The sequence below is a fragment of the Physeter macrocephalus genome, chromosome 4, assembly GCF_002837175.3.
Source record: "Physeter macrocephalus isolate SW-GA chromosome 4, ASM283717v5, whole genome shotgun sequence".
Classification (NCBI taxonomy): domain Eukaryota; kingdom Metazoa; phylum Chordata; class Mammalia; order Artiodactyla; family Physeteridae; genus Physeter; species Physeter macrocephalus.
The window spans coordinates 37,694,468-37,708,974 of record NC_041217.1 but is presented as its reverse complement, the minus strand read 5'-3'; the positions used below and the strand labels follow the sequence as shown (position 1 = coordinate 37,708,974).

The 14,507-nt window shown below is 35.8% G+C and overlaps 1 protein-coding gene across 2 annotated transcripts in view; it reads left to right on the top strand.

Annotated features, from left to right (window-relative positions):
- The window catches only part of LOC102987077 (membrane cofactor protein-like), a 57,333-nt gene that overhangs the window by 39,408 nt on the left and 3,418 nt on the right, over nt 1-14,507 (top strand). The gene's annotated exons all lie outside the window — the stretch shown is intronic.

Below are 14,507 nucleotides of genomic sequence, written 5' to 3'. Positions count from 1 at the left end.
ACAATACACAAAAATAAACCCAAAACGGATTAAAGACCTAAATATAAGGCCAGACACTATAAAACTCTTAGAGGAAAACATAGGCAGAACACTCTATGACATAAATCACAGCAAGATCCCTTTTGACCCACCTCCTAGAGAAATGGAAATAAAAACTAAAATAAACAAATGAGACCTAATGAAACTTAAAAGCTTTTGCACAGCAAAGGAAACCATAAACAAGACAAAACGACAACCTCAGAATAGGAGAAAATATTTGCAAATGAAGCAACTGACAAAGGATTAATCTCCAGAATATACAAGTAGCTCATGCAGCTCAATATCAAAAAAATAAGCAACCCAATCCAAATAGGGACAGAAAACCCAAATAGATATTTCTCCAAAGAAGATATACAGATTGCCTACAAACACATGAAAGGATGCTCAACATCACTAATCATTAGATAAATGAAAATCAAAACTACAATGAGGTATTTCCTCACACCAGTCAGAATGGCCATCATCAAAAAATATATAAACAATACATGCTGGAGAGGGTGTGGAGAAAAGAGAACCCTCTTGCACACTTGGTGGGAATGTAAATTGATACAGCCACTATGGAGAACAGTGTGGAGGTTCCTTAAAAAACTAAAACTAGATCTACCATATGACCCAGCAATCCCCCTACTGGCCATATACCCTGAGAGAATCATAACTCAAAAGGAGTCATGTACCACAGTGTTCATTGCAGCTCTATTTACAATAGCCAGGACATGGAAGCAACCTAAGTGTCCATCGACAGATGAATGGATAAAGAAAATATGGCACATATACACTATGGAATATTACTCAGCCATAAAAAGAAACAAAACTGAGTTATTTGTAGTGAGGTGGATGGACCTGGAGTCTCTCATACAGAGTGAATTAAGTCAGAAAGAGAAAAGCAAATACTGTATGCTAACACATTTATATGGAATCTAAAAAAAAAAATGGTTCTGAAGAACCTAGGGGCAGGACAGGAATAAAGACGCAGATGTAGATAATGGACTTGAGGACACGATGAGGGGGAAGGGTAAGCTGTGACTAAGTGAGAGAGTGACATTGACATATATACACTACCAAATGTGAAATAGATAGCTAGTGGGAAGCAGCGCATACCACAGGGAGATCAACTCAGTGCTTTGTGACCATCTACAGGGGTGGGATAGGGTGGGTAGCAGGGAGACACAAGAAGGAGGGTATATGTGGATATATGTATACATATAGCTGATTCACTGTTATACAGCAGAAACTAACAATACATTGTAAAGCAATTATACTCCAATAAAGATGTTTTTTAAAAAGTGTATAAATTCATATTGTCTTCAGAAAATAGAGGCTTTAAACATAAAAATTTAAATTTTAAGTGTATAATTTACAATTTTATGAAAGATTTAGAATAAATCATGGCCAATAAACCTGATTAACATGGAAACAAAGAATCCTCAACAAAACACTAACAAACTGCATTCAGCAATACATTAAATGGATCATACATCATGATCAAGTGGAATTTATCCCAGTAATGCAAGGATGGTTCAACATCTGCAAAATAATCAATGTGATATACCACATTAACAAAATGTAGGATAAAAGTTATATGATCATCTCAATAGATGCGGCAAAAGCATTTGACGAAATTCAGTATCCATTTATAATAAAAACTCTGAGTAATGTGGGTATTGAAGGAACATACCTCAATATAATAAATGCCCTATATATATCAGCTGAAAGCTTTTCCTGTAAGATCAGTAACAATACAAGGTGCCCACTCCTGCCACTTTTATTAAACATAGAATTGGAATACCTAACCACAGAAATCAGAGAAGAAAAAGAAATAAAATCAGCCAAATTCAAAAGGAAAATGTAAAACTGTCACTATTTGCTGGTGACGTGATATTATATGTAGAAAACCTTAAAGATTGTACCAGAGATCTTATAGAGCTAATAAACAAATTCAGTAATGTTACAGGATACAAAATCAATATACAAATATCTGTTGTATCTCTTACGCTAACAACAAACTATCAGAAAGAGAAATTAAGAAAAGTCTCATTTACAGTAACATCAAAAAGAAAAGTACCTGTATTTAACCAAGGAGTTGGAAGACCTGTACACTGAAAATTATCTCATTATTAAAGAAATTGAAGAAGATGAATAAATGGAAAGATATTTCATGTTCATGGATTGGAAGAATTAACATTGTTAACATATTCCCAAAGCAATCTACAGATTCAGCGCAATCCCCATCAAAATTCCAATGGCATTTTTCACAGAAGTAGAACAAACAATCCTAAAAATGTCATATGAAGCCACAAAAGCAATCTTAAGAAAGAACAAAGCTGGTGACACCATGCTCCGTGGTTTCAAACTATATTATAATGCTCTAGAAATCTTTTTTGGTTTTTAGCTCATTTTATTCAATTTAATCACCTCTGAATTGTGTAGAAGCGTTTCACATCTTTAGTCACATTTCTAAGAAACAAAGTGATGGAAGAGATGTTTTAAAACCTACAGGTGCTGGAGGGCAAGGGCTAAGTATAGGCTTGACAAGTAGACAAAGCCTCCCGGGTTTACTCAGAAGTTCAGAGAGGAAAGTGTTCTCTGCACACACCTATGCAGTGTTGACATAAAAACATAGATCAATGGAACAGAATAGAGAGCCCAGAAATAAACCCACATATATAAAGTCAATTAATTTACAACAAAGGAGGCAAGAATATACAATGAGGAAAGGAGTATCTTCAATAAATTGTGTTGGGAAAACTGAACAGCTACATTCAAAAGAATGAAACTGGATTGCTATCTTACACCATACACAAAAATTAACTCCAAGTAGATTCAAGACTTGAACATAAGACCTGAAATCATAAAACTCCTAGAATAAAACATAAGCAGAAACTCGTTGATATACATCTTCACAATGATATTTTTTGGATTTCACACCAAAAGCAAAAGCAACAAAATAAACAAGTGAACTACATCAAACTAAAAATGCTTCCGTACAGCAAAGGAAACCATGAACAAAATGAAAGGGCAACCTACTGAAGTGCAGAAAATAATTGCAAATAATATATTTGATAAGTGGTTAATGTCCAAAATATGTGAAGAACTGATACAACTCAGTAGTAAAAAATCAAACAATTTTATTAAAAATGGGCATAGGATCTAGATGAACATTTTCCAAAGAAGGCATATAGATCACCAACAGGTGCATGAAAAGATACTCAACATTACTAATCATCAGGGAAATACAAATCAAAATCCCAATGTTATATCATCTCATACTATTGAGGTTCCTAAAATATCAAAAATAGAACTACCATACAATTCAGCAATTCCACTTCTGGGTATTTATCCAAAGGAAATAAAAACACTAACTTGAAAAGATATCTGCACCCCTATATTCATTGCAACATTATTCATTAGCCTAGATATGGAAACAATCTAAGTGTCCATTGATGGATGAATGTATAAAGAAAATGTGATAGATAGATAGATAGATAGATAGATAGATAGATAGATAGATAGATAGATAGATAGATAATAGAATTATCCAGCCATAAAAAACAATGAAATCTTGCCATTTGCAACAACATGGATGGACATGGACCTTGGGGGCATTTTGCTTAGTGAAATAAGTCAGATAGAGAAAGACAAATACTGTATGATCTCACTTATATGTGGAATCTTAGAAAACAAAAGACAAGCTCATACATACAGAAAACAGATTGGTGAGGCCAGAGGAAGGGGCTGGGGGTTTGGCATATCACGTGAAAGGAGTCAAAAGTTATAAACTTACAGTTATAAAATAAGTTATGGGGATGTAATGTACAGCATGGTGACTATAGTTAATATTAATAATACTGTATTGCATATTTGAATATTGCTAAGAGAGTATAAAAAGTTCTTATCACAAGAAAAAAAATTGTACATATGTATGGTGCCGGATATTTACAAGACTTACTGTGGTGATCATCTTGCAGTATTTACATATATCAAGTCATTCTGAGTACACCTAAAGCTAAGACAACGCTATATCTCAATTTTAAGAAAAAGCCCATATTTTACAACATAGCATCTAAGTTATCTTTGTAAAGAAAACCAAAAATTGCCATATTAAATTTTTTTAATATATTGGAAACGTATTATATCTTTAACCAATGAAACAATTAATCCTATATGCAGTAGCATAATTTGAGAAAAAAAAGTTTTCAAAAAATAGTGTGGGGGGGTAATTAATAATTGCCTTTGAGGTAAAATATAAAGTATGGTTGACCCTTCACAACACAGTGATTAGAGGCTCAGTCGAAAATCTACATATAATTTTATAATTTTACATTTGCTCCCCCGCCTCCACCACCAATCCATGGTTCTGCCTTTGCAGATTCAACCAACCGTGGATCCAGCAGTACTGTAGTACTTATATATCTACTGAAAAAAGTCCATGTGTAAGTGGACCACACAGTTCAAGCTCATGTTTTGCAAAGATCAACTGTATATGGAAATATTTTTGGTTATATGTTATCCTTTTCATGACAGGAACATGGGCAGTTAGAAATTCAGTGTTACAGAATGGCTTAATTTTATGTTGTGTGGATTGTTTTACTTCCAGACTTTGAAGTCGTCTCTGACCCTTTAAGTTTTGTATTATTTTAATAGCTGAAGTTATTTACTCTTAATGCGTGGGAGGTATGCCCTTCTTTTTTAAAGTTTAGAACAGCGCTTCTCTAATATGTACATTAATCACATGGCATCTTGTTAAAATGCAGATTCTGATTCATTAGGTCTGGTGCAGAGCCTGATACCTTGCATCTCTAATGATCTTCCAAGTAATGATGCTACTGGGCCTGGACTGTGCTTCATTTGGTCTGGTGCAGAGCCTGATATCTTGCATCTCTAATGATCTTCCAAATAATGATGCTACTGGGCCTGGACTGTGCTTCATTAGGTCTGGTGCAGAGCCTGATATCTTGCATCTCTAATGATCTCCCAAGTAATGATGCTGCTGGGCCTGGACTGTGCTCTACCAAGGAGTAGACTATTACTGATGTGCCCATATTCTTGAAATTTGAAGAAACACCATCAATCTTATTGACAAATTTTTATCCTCTTTAAGATAATTGGATTTTTAAAAGACTCCTCATCCATATGTATGCTTTAAAAAAAAATGATGTGGGGTAATACTAAGCTTTAAAAAAAGTAAAGGTTTTTTATTATATTCTTTACACTGTTTAATGTTCATAATCTTTCCCCATATCCCAAATCGGCTATTGTTGCCTTAGAAACTCCTTTATAAGACTGTAAAATGTACGCAATTACTTCTCTATTTCTAGGGGTAACTGGAAGCAGGATACTGAGCAAAGATAATCCCAAATTGCTGTTAAAAATGGATAGAAAATGGATTTGATGTAATTTTGTATTTAGGATGATTTGGGAACACAGTTACCCTACTGCAGCCTCCATCCCAAAGTACAGAAGTACTGTAGTAGTCACGTTTTAAGATCACTAAACATCATTTAAAATACTTGATTAAAAATGGCCAAAAAGGTTAATGTACTCTGCTACAGTTTTCTGTTTCTTAGCTCTCAACTAAGAATAGAATAGGATCCCAATTGGTCTAATGGGCTCCATCTACATCTTCCTTCCTTTTCCCTTCCAATCTCTCTTTTTCTTTCTTTCTTTCTTTCTTTCTTTCTTTCTTTTCTTTTTCTTTCTTTCTTTTTTTTTTCTTTCTTCTGCATTGGGTCTTCGTTGCTGTGTGCGGGCTTTCTCTAGTTGTGGCAAGCCAAATCTCCTTTCTTAACGAATTCTCTACCATACTTTCCAGACTTGGAATCTACAGCCTTTGCCCTCTCCTTTGCTACTGCTCAAACCTGTTTTCTTTCTTTCTTTTCTTTTTCTTTCTTTCTTTTTTTTTTCTTTCTTCTGCATTGGGTCTTCGTTGCTGTGTGCGGGCTTTCTCTAGTTGTGGCAAGCCAAATCTCCTTTCTTAACGAATTCTCTACCATACTTTCCAGACTTGGAATCTACAGCCTTTGCCCTCTCCTTTGCTACTGCTCAAACCTGTTTTGCATGTTTGGACTGTGTGGTTTCAAAAAAACATGTTTTCACTTATTTGTAGTAATTTTCTTTTCATAAATGCATGATTTTATTTACTCCATTTAAATTATTGCTGGGTAAGTGAAAGTTTGCTAAGTTTGCTAGAATAATTTCCATAATTTATATACTTATTACCCATGACAAAATATAGATTTTTATTTTCTTCCATAAAGGATATTTACTATTTGGTATAACTTAAGCCTATTTTTAATGTTATATTAATAATGACTGATCCAGAAACTTTGTAATTTTTAAGCTGTCTGTTTAAATGAATGTTACAGAAGTTTTTTGGATTTACTGTAGATAGTTGCCAGTTAGGTGCTGAAGAGTATAATGATGGGGGGAAAAATGAAACATCACATTAATTTGAACTTTTTTCTACCTGGCTTTCAAATTCTTGAGCATTCAAAGAATTCTTCAAAAACATTTTACACAGTAACTAATAAATCAGAAAGATTATTTGATTCATTGAGAGAGCACATTTATAAAATTTAGATCCATCCCAGAAAAATAGGAGGTCACCTAAGAAGTTTTACAGAGATCTTCCCTCAGGTGAAAACAGCTGTGCTATGGAAAGAAACTGTCCTCAATGCAAAAGTTAAGATACATCCAAAAATGTATGACTTGTTATAAAATCGATTTCTGAGACAATATTACATGGAATCAATACATGCTCTGCGTATTGCCTCAAATTCTAGGGTGCTAGAGTCCAGGACCACTTTTTCTCATACAATCTCATTCTGTGAAAAAGAGGTTATGTTATTCACTTGAGGCTAAGTCCTTTCAGGGTTAAACAGATTGCACACAAATATAGAATCTGCGTATCTGCTGGATGATCTATAAGACCTCAAAGGTAGTTTTTTGCACCAAATTCTTCTTGCAAGTTCCTAATGAGAATCAGGAGAGCCATAATTTATGAACCTAATTATCAGCTTACTTCCCTTCTCCTCTATCATTGATTTTATCCTATTTTTATGCCACTCTTGCTTCCTTTTGGTTTGACGTCACTATTTTCTTCAGCCCTTTTCCCTTCCTCTGTTCAGCAAATACCTAACTGGTGAGAGCCACAGACAAGTAAATTTTATTTCTTTCTTAGAAGAGATGAGAGAAAGGTTTGCATTTTTTTTTTTTTTTTTTTTTTTTTTTTTTTTGGTATGCGGGCCTCTCACTGTTGTGGCCTCTCCTGTTGCAGAGCACAGGCTCCGGACGCACAGCCTCAGTGGCCATGGCTCACGGCCTAGCCGCTCCACGGCATGTGGGATCTTTCCAGACCGGGGCACGAACCCGTGTCCCCTGCATCGGCAGGCGGACTCTCAACCACTCCGCCACCAGGGAAGCCCAAGCTTTGCTTTTATCATTAAAAGCTATCTGCTTTCTGTTGCATTTCTTTTCAGAGATGTCCTTTCTTCTGAAAAATATTCAATGAATATTTAGATATAAATAACCTAAACTAAGATAAGTGGGCAGTAGACATCCAAGAGGACACTAGGATTCTTGTTCTCTGTGTTAGATTACTGAGGTTTTCTCATACCTTCCCTGTTTTAATGTAAAATAATGTGCATTGACAGGCTCTTGCTTTGACATAGGTGCCAACAATGTAATGTCCCCCTTATCCTTTTATCAGACTATCTAGCTTCTCTACCTTATAACAGCTGTGAATCCAAAGCTGGGAGAATTTTTTAGCCCAATGGGAAATAATCACAGAATCTGTTCATTTTAAGTGCAGAGAGGAAAATTATTCTTTGACAGAAGACAAAATACATTTTACTTAATTTTTTAAAGAAATTCAATTTCAACTTGTAAATATTAATTCTGTAAAGGCATTTATCTCTTACCTTGACCAGGATATTTTTGGCATATGAAAGAGAAACCAACAAAAAATATACTCAGATTTTGAAAAATTATGAAATGTATTGTCTTAAGCCATTTAACCCGCTTAACCTTCTGTCTTTGAATGAAATGAATTGGAAGTTCCTCTTTTGACTGAAGTATTCTTTTTTTTTCTTGACTCATTTTTTCTTATACAGCAGGTTCTTATTATTTGTCTATTTTATACATATTACTGTACAAAGGTCAATCCCAATCTCCCAATTCATCCCACCAGCACCACCGCCCCCCACACTTTCACCCCTTGGTGTCCATACTTTTGTTCTCTACAGCTGTGTTTCTATTTCTGTCTTGCAAACTGGTTCATCTGTACCATTTTTCTAGATCCCACATATATGCGTTAATATACAATATTTGTTTTCCTCTTTCTGACTTCACTTTGTAAGACATTCTTTAGGTCCATTCATGTTTCTACAAATGACCCAATTTCATTCTTTTTTATGGCCGAGTAGTATTCCATTGTATATATGTACCACAACTTCTTTATCTATTCATCTGTCGATGGGCATTTAGGTTATTTCCATGACCTGGCTATTGTAAATAGCATTGCAGTGACCACTGGGGTGCGTGTGTCTTTCTGAATTATGGTTTTATCTGGGTATATGCCCAATAGTGGGATTTCTGGGTCATATGATAATTCTATTTTTAGTTTTTTTAAGGAACCACCATACTGTTCTCCATAGTGGCTGTATCAATTTACATTCCCATCAACTGTGCAAGAGGGTTCCCTTTTCTCCATACCCTCTCCAGCAGTTATTGTTTGTGGATTTTCTGATGATGCCCATTCTAACTGGTGTGAGGTGATACCTCATTGTAGTTTTGATTTGCATTTCTGTAATAATTAATGATGTTGAGCAGCATTTCATGTGCTTCTTGGCCATCTGTGTGTCTTCTTTGGAGAAATGTCTACTTAGGTCTTCTGCCCATTTTGGGATTGAGTTGTTTGCTTTTTTAATGTTGAGCTGCATGAGCTGTTTATATATTTCGGAGATTTATCTTTTGTCTGATGATTCGTTTGCAAATATTTTCTCCCATTCTGAGGGTTGTCTTTTTGTCTTGTTTATGGTTTCCTTTGCTGTGCATAGCTTTTAAGTTTCATTAGGTCCCATTTGTTTATTTTTGCTTTTATTTCCATTACTCTAGAAGGTGGGTCAAAAAAGATGTAGCTGTGATTTATGTAAAAGAGTGTTCTTCCTATCTTTTCCTCTAAGACTTTTATAGTGTCTGGTCTTACATTTAGATCTCTAATCCATTTTGAGTTTATTTTTGTGTATGGTGTTAAGGAGTGTTCTAATTTCATTCTTTTACATGTAGCTGTCCAGTTTTCCCAGCACCACTTATTGAAGAGACATTTTTTTCCCCATTGTATATCTTTGCCTCCTTTGTCATAGATTAGTTGACCATAGGTGTGTTGGATTAACTCTAGGCTTTCTATCTTGTTCCATTGATCTATGTTTCTGTTTTTGTGCCAGTTCATTGATTAACACTAGTAGTTTTCTGGAGGCATCTTTAGGATTCTCTATGTAAAGTATCATGTCATCTGCAAACGGTGACCTGTTTTCCTTCTTCTTTCCAATTTGTATTCCTTTTATTTCTTTTTCTTCTCTGATTGCCTTGGTAGGACTTCCAAAACTATGTTGAATAGTGGTGCTGAGAGTGGACATCCTTGTCTTGTTCCTGATCTTAGAGGAAATGCTTTCAGTTTTTCAAAATTAAGAATGATGTTTGCTGTGGGTTTGTTGTATATGGCCTTGATTATGTTGAGGTAGGTTCCCTCTATGCCCACTTTCTGGAGAGTTTTATCATAAATGGGTGTTGAATTTGGTCAAAAGCTTTTTCTGCATCTATTGAGATGATCATATGGTTTTTATTCTTCAATTTGTTAATATGGTGTATCACATTGATTGATTTGTGTATATTGAAGAATCCTTGCATCCCTGGGATAAATCCCACTTGATCATGGTGTATGATCCTTTTAATGTGTTGTTGGATTCTGTTTGCTAGTATTTTGTTGAGGATTTTTGCATCTATATTCATCAGTGATATTGGTCTGTAATTTTCTTTTTTTGTAGTATCTTTGTATGGTTTTGATATCATGTAATGGTGGCCTCATAGAATGAATTTGGGAGTGTTCCTTCCTCCGCAATGTTGTGGAAGAGCTTGAGAAGGATGAGTGTTAGCTCTTCTCTAAATGTTTGATAGAATTCCCCTGTGAAGCCATCTGTTCCTGGACTTTTTTTTGTTGGAAGATTTTTAATCACATTTTCAATTTCATTATTTGTGATTGGTCTGTTCATATTTTCTATTTCTTCCTGGTTCAGGCTTGGGAGGTTATACCTTTCTACGAATTTGTCCATTTCTTCCAGGTTGTCTATCTTATTGTCATAGAGTTGCTTGTAGTAGTCTCTTAGGATACTTTGTATTTCTGGGTTGTCTGTTGTAATTTCTCTTTTTTCATTTCTAATTTTATTGATTTGAGTCCTCTCCCTCTTTTTCTTGATGTGTCTGGTGAATGGTTTATCAATTTTGTTTATCTTCTCAAAGAACCAGCTTTTACTTTTATTGATCTTTGCTATTGTTTTCTTTGTTTCTATTTCATTTATTTCTGCTCTGATTTTTATGATTTCTTTTCTTCTGCTAACTTTGGCTTTTGTTTGTCCTTCTTTCTCTAGTTCCTTTAGGTGTAAGGTTACATTGTTTATTTGAGATTTTTCTTGTTTCTTGAGGTAGGCTTCTATAGCTGTAAACTTCCCTCTTTGAACTGCTTTTGCTACAGCCCATAGGTTTTGGACCATCATGTTTTCATTGTCATTTGTCTCTAGGTATTTTTTTATTTCCTCTTTGATTTCTTCAGTGATCTCTTGCATATTTAGTAACGTATTGTTTAGCCTCCATGTGTTGGTATTTTTTACCTTTTTTTCCCTGTAATTCATTTCTAATTTCATAGCGTTGTGGTCAGAAAAGATGCTTGATATGATTTCAATTTTCTTAAATTTACTGAGGCCTGATATGTGACCCAAGATGTGATCTATCCTGGAGAATGTTCTGTGCGCACTTGAGAAGAAAGTGCAATCTGTGGTATTTGGATGGAATGGCCTATAAATATCAATTAAATCTATCTGGTCTATTGTGTCATTTAAAGCTTCTATATCCTTATTAATTTTCTGTTTGTATGAACTGTCCTTTGATGTAAGTGAGCTGTTAAAATCCCCCACTATTATTGTGTTACTGTCGACTTCCTCTTTTATAGCTGTTAGCTGTTGGCTTATTTTTGAGGTGCTCCTATGTTGGGTGCATATATACTTATAATTGTCATATCTTCTCCTTGGATTGATCCCTTGATCATTACATAGTGTCCTTCCTTGTCTCTTGTAACATTCTTTGTTTTAATGTCTGTTTTTTCTGATATGGGTATTGCTACTCCAGCTTTCTTTTGATTTCCATTTGCATGGAATATCTTTTTCCATCCCCTCACTTTCAGTCTATATGTGTCCCTTCATTTTTCCCTTGCTGCTTTCAATAATCTTTCTTTGTCTTTAATTTTTGCCAGTTTGATTACTATGGGTCCTGGTGTGTTTCTCCTTGGGTTGATCCTGTATGGGACTCTCTGTGCTTCCTGGACTTGGGTGGCTATTTCCTTTCCCATGTTAGGGAAGTTTTCAACTCTAATCTATTCAAATATCTTCTCGGGTCCTTTCTCTCTCTGTTTCCCTTCTGGGACCCCTATTATGCAAATGTTGTTACGTTTAATGTTGTCCCAGAGGTCTCTTAGGCTGTCTTCATTTCTTTTCATTCTTTTTTCTTTATGCTGTTCCACAGCAGTGAATTCCCCCATTCTGTCTTCCAGGTCACTTATCTGTTCTTCCGACTCAGTTATTCTGCTATTGATTCCTTCTTGTGTAGTTTTCATTTCAGTTATTGTATTATTCATTTCTGTTTGTTTGTTCTTTAATTCTTCTAGGTCTCTGTTAAACATTTTTTGCATCTTCTTGATTTTTGCCTCCCTTCTTTTTCCGAGGTCCTGGATCATCTTCACTATCATTATTCTGAATTCTTTTTCTGGAAGGTTTCCTATCTCCACTTCATTTAATTGTTTCTCTGGTATTTTATCTTGTTCCTTCATCTGGTATATAGTCCTCTGCCTTTTCATTTTGTCTGTCTTTCTGTGAATGTGGTTTTTGTTCCACAGGCTGCAGGATTGTAGTTCTTCTTGCTTCTGCCCTCTGCCCTCTGGTGGATGATGCTATCTAAGAGGCTTTTGCAGTCTTTCTGATGGGAGGGACTGGTGGTGGGTAGAGCTGGGTGTTGCTCTGGTGGGCAGAGCTCAGTAAAACTTCAATCTGCTTTTCTGCTGATGGGTGAGGCTGAGTTTCCTCCCTGTTGGTTGTTTGACCTAGCACTGGAGGCTACAGGGTCTTTGGTGGGGCTAATGGTGGACTTCAGGAGGGCTCATGCCAAGAAGAACTTCCCAGAACTTCTGCTGCCAGTGTCCTTGTCCTGCGGTGATCCACAGCCAGCCGCCCTCTGCAGGAGACCCTCCAACACTAGCATGTAGGTCTGTTTCAATCTCCTATAGGTTCACTGCTCCTTCCCCCTGGGTCCTGATGCACACACTACTTTGTGTGTGCCCTTCTAGTGTGGAGTCTCTGTTTCCCCCAGTCCTGTCAAAGTCCTGCAATCAAATCCCACTAGCCTTCAAAGTTTGATTCTCTGGGAATTCCTCCTCCCATCGCCAGACCCCCAGGTTGGGATGCCTGACGTGGGGCTCAGAACCTTCACTCCAGTGGGTGTACTTCTGTGGTATAAGTGTTCTCCAGTTTGTGAGTCACCCTCCCAGCAGTTATGGGATTTGATTTTATTGTGATTGTGCCCCTCCTACCATCTCATTGTGGATCTCCTTTTTCTTTGGATGCGGGGTGTCTTTTTTGATGAGTTCCAGTGTCTTTCTGTCGATGATCGTTCAGCAGTTGGTTGTGATTTCGGTGCTCTCGCAAGAGGGAGTACTGATTGAAGTATCCTTGATTTACAATGTTGTGTTAATTTCTGCTGTACAGTAAAGTGATTCAGTTATACAATTATATATTATTTTTCATATTCTTTTCCATTATATGTTATTATAAGATATTGAATATAGTTCACTGTACCAAAGATTTGGACATTGTTGTTTATCTATTTTATGTATAGTTGTTTGTATGTACTAATCTCAAACTCCTAGTTTATCCCTCCCCCCATTTCCTCTTTGGTAACCATAAGTTTGTTTCCTGTCTGTGTGTGTGTTTCTGTACTGTACATAAGTTCATTTGTACCATATCTTAGATTCCACATTTAAGTGATACCATATGATATTTGTCTTTCTCTGTCTTACTTCACTTAGTATGATAATCTCTAGGTCCACCCATGTTGTGGCAAATGGCATTATTTCATTTTTATGGCTGAGTAGTATTTCATTGTATATATATATATATACCACATATTCTTTATCCATTCATCTGTTGATGGACATTTAGGTTGCTTCCATGTCTGCTATTGTAAATAGTGCTGCTGTGAACATTGGAGTGCATATATCTTTTTGAATTAGAGTGTTTTCTGGTTATATGCCCAGGAGTGGGATTGCTGGGTCATATGTAAATTCCATTTTTAGTTTTTTAAGGAACCTCCATGCTGTTCTCCATAGTGGTTGCACCAATTTACATCCCCACCAACAGTGTAGGAGGGTTCCTTTTTCTTCACAACTCTCCAGCATTTATTATGTATAGATTTTTTGATGATGGCCATTCTGACCAGTGTGAGGTGATACCTTATTGGAGTTTGGATTTGCGTTACTCTGATAATTAGCGATGTTGAGCATCTTTTCATGTGCCAGTTGGCCATCTGTATGTCTTCTTTGGGAAATGTCTATTTAGGTCTTCTGCCCATTTTTTGATTGTGCTGTTTGTTTGTTATTGAGTTGTATGAGATGTTTGTATATATTGGAATTTAATCCCTTGTGAGTCACATTTGCAAATATCTTCTCCCATTCCATAGGTTGTCTTTTCATTTTGTTTATGGTTTCCTTTTCTGTGCAAAAGCTTATAACTTTGATTAGGTCCCATTTGTTTATTTTTGCTTTTATTCATATTGCGTTGGGAGACTGACCTAAGAAAACATTGGCACAATTTATGTCAGAGAACTTTTTGCCTATGTTCTCTGCTAGGAGTTTTATGGTGTAATGTCTATATTTAAGCCTTTAAGCCATTTTGAGTTTATTTTTGTGTATGGTGTAAAGGAGTGTTCTAGCTTCATTGATTTACATGTAACTGTCCAGCTTTCCAAACACCCACCACTTGCCAAAGAGATTGTCTTTTCTTCATTGAATATTATTGCCTTCTTTATCAAAGATTGACCATAGGTGTGTGGTTTATTTCTGGGCTCTCTATTCTGTTCTGTTGATCCATATATCTGTTTTTGTGTCAATACATGCTGTTTGATTGCTGTAGCTTTGTAGTATTGTCTGAATTCTG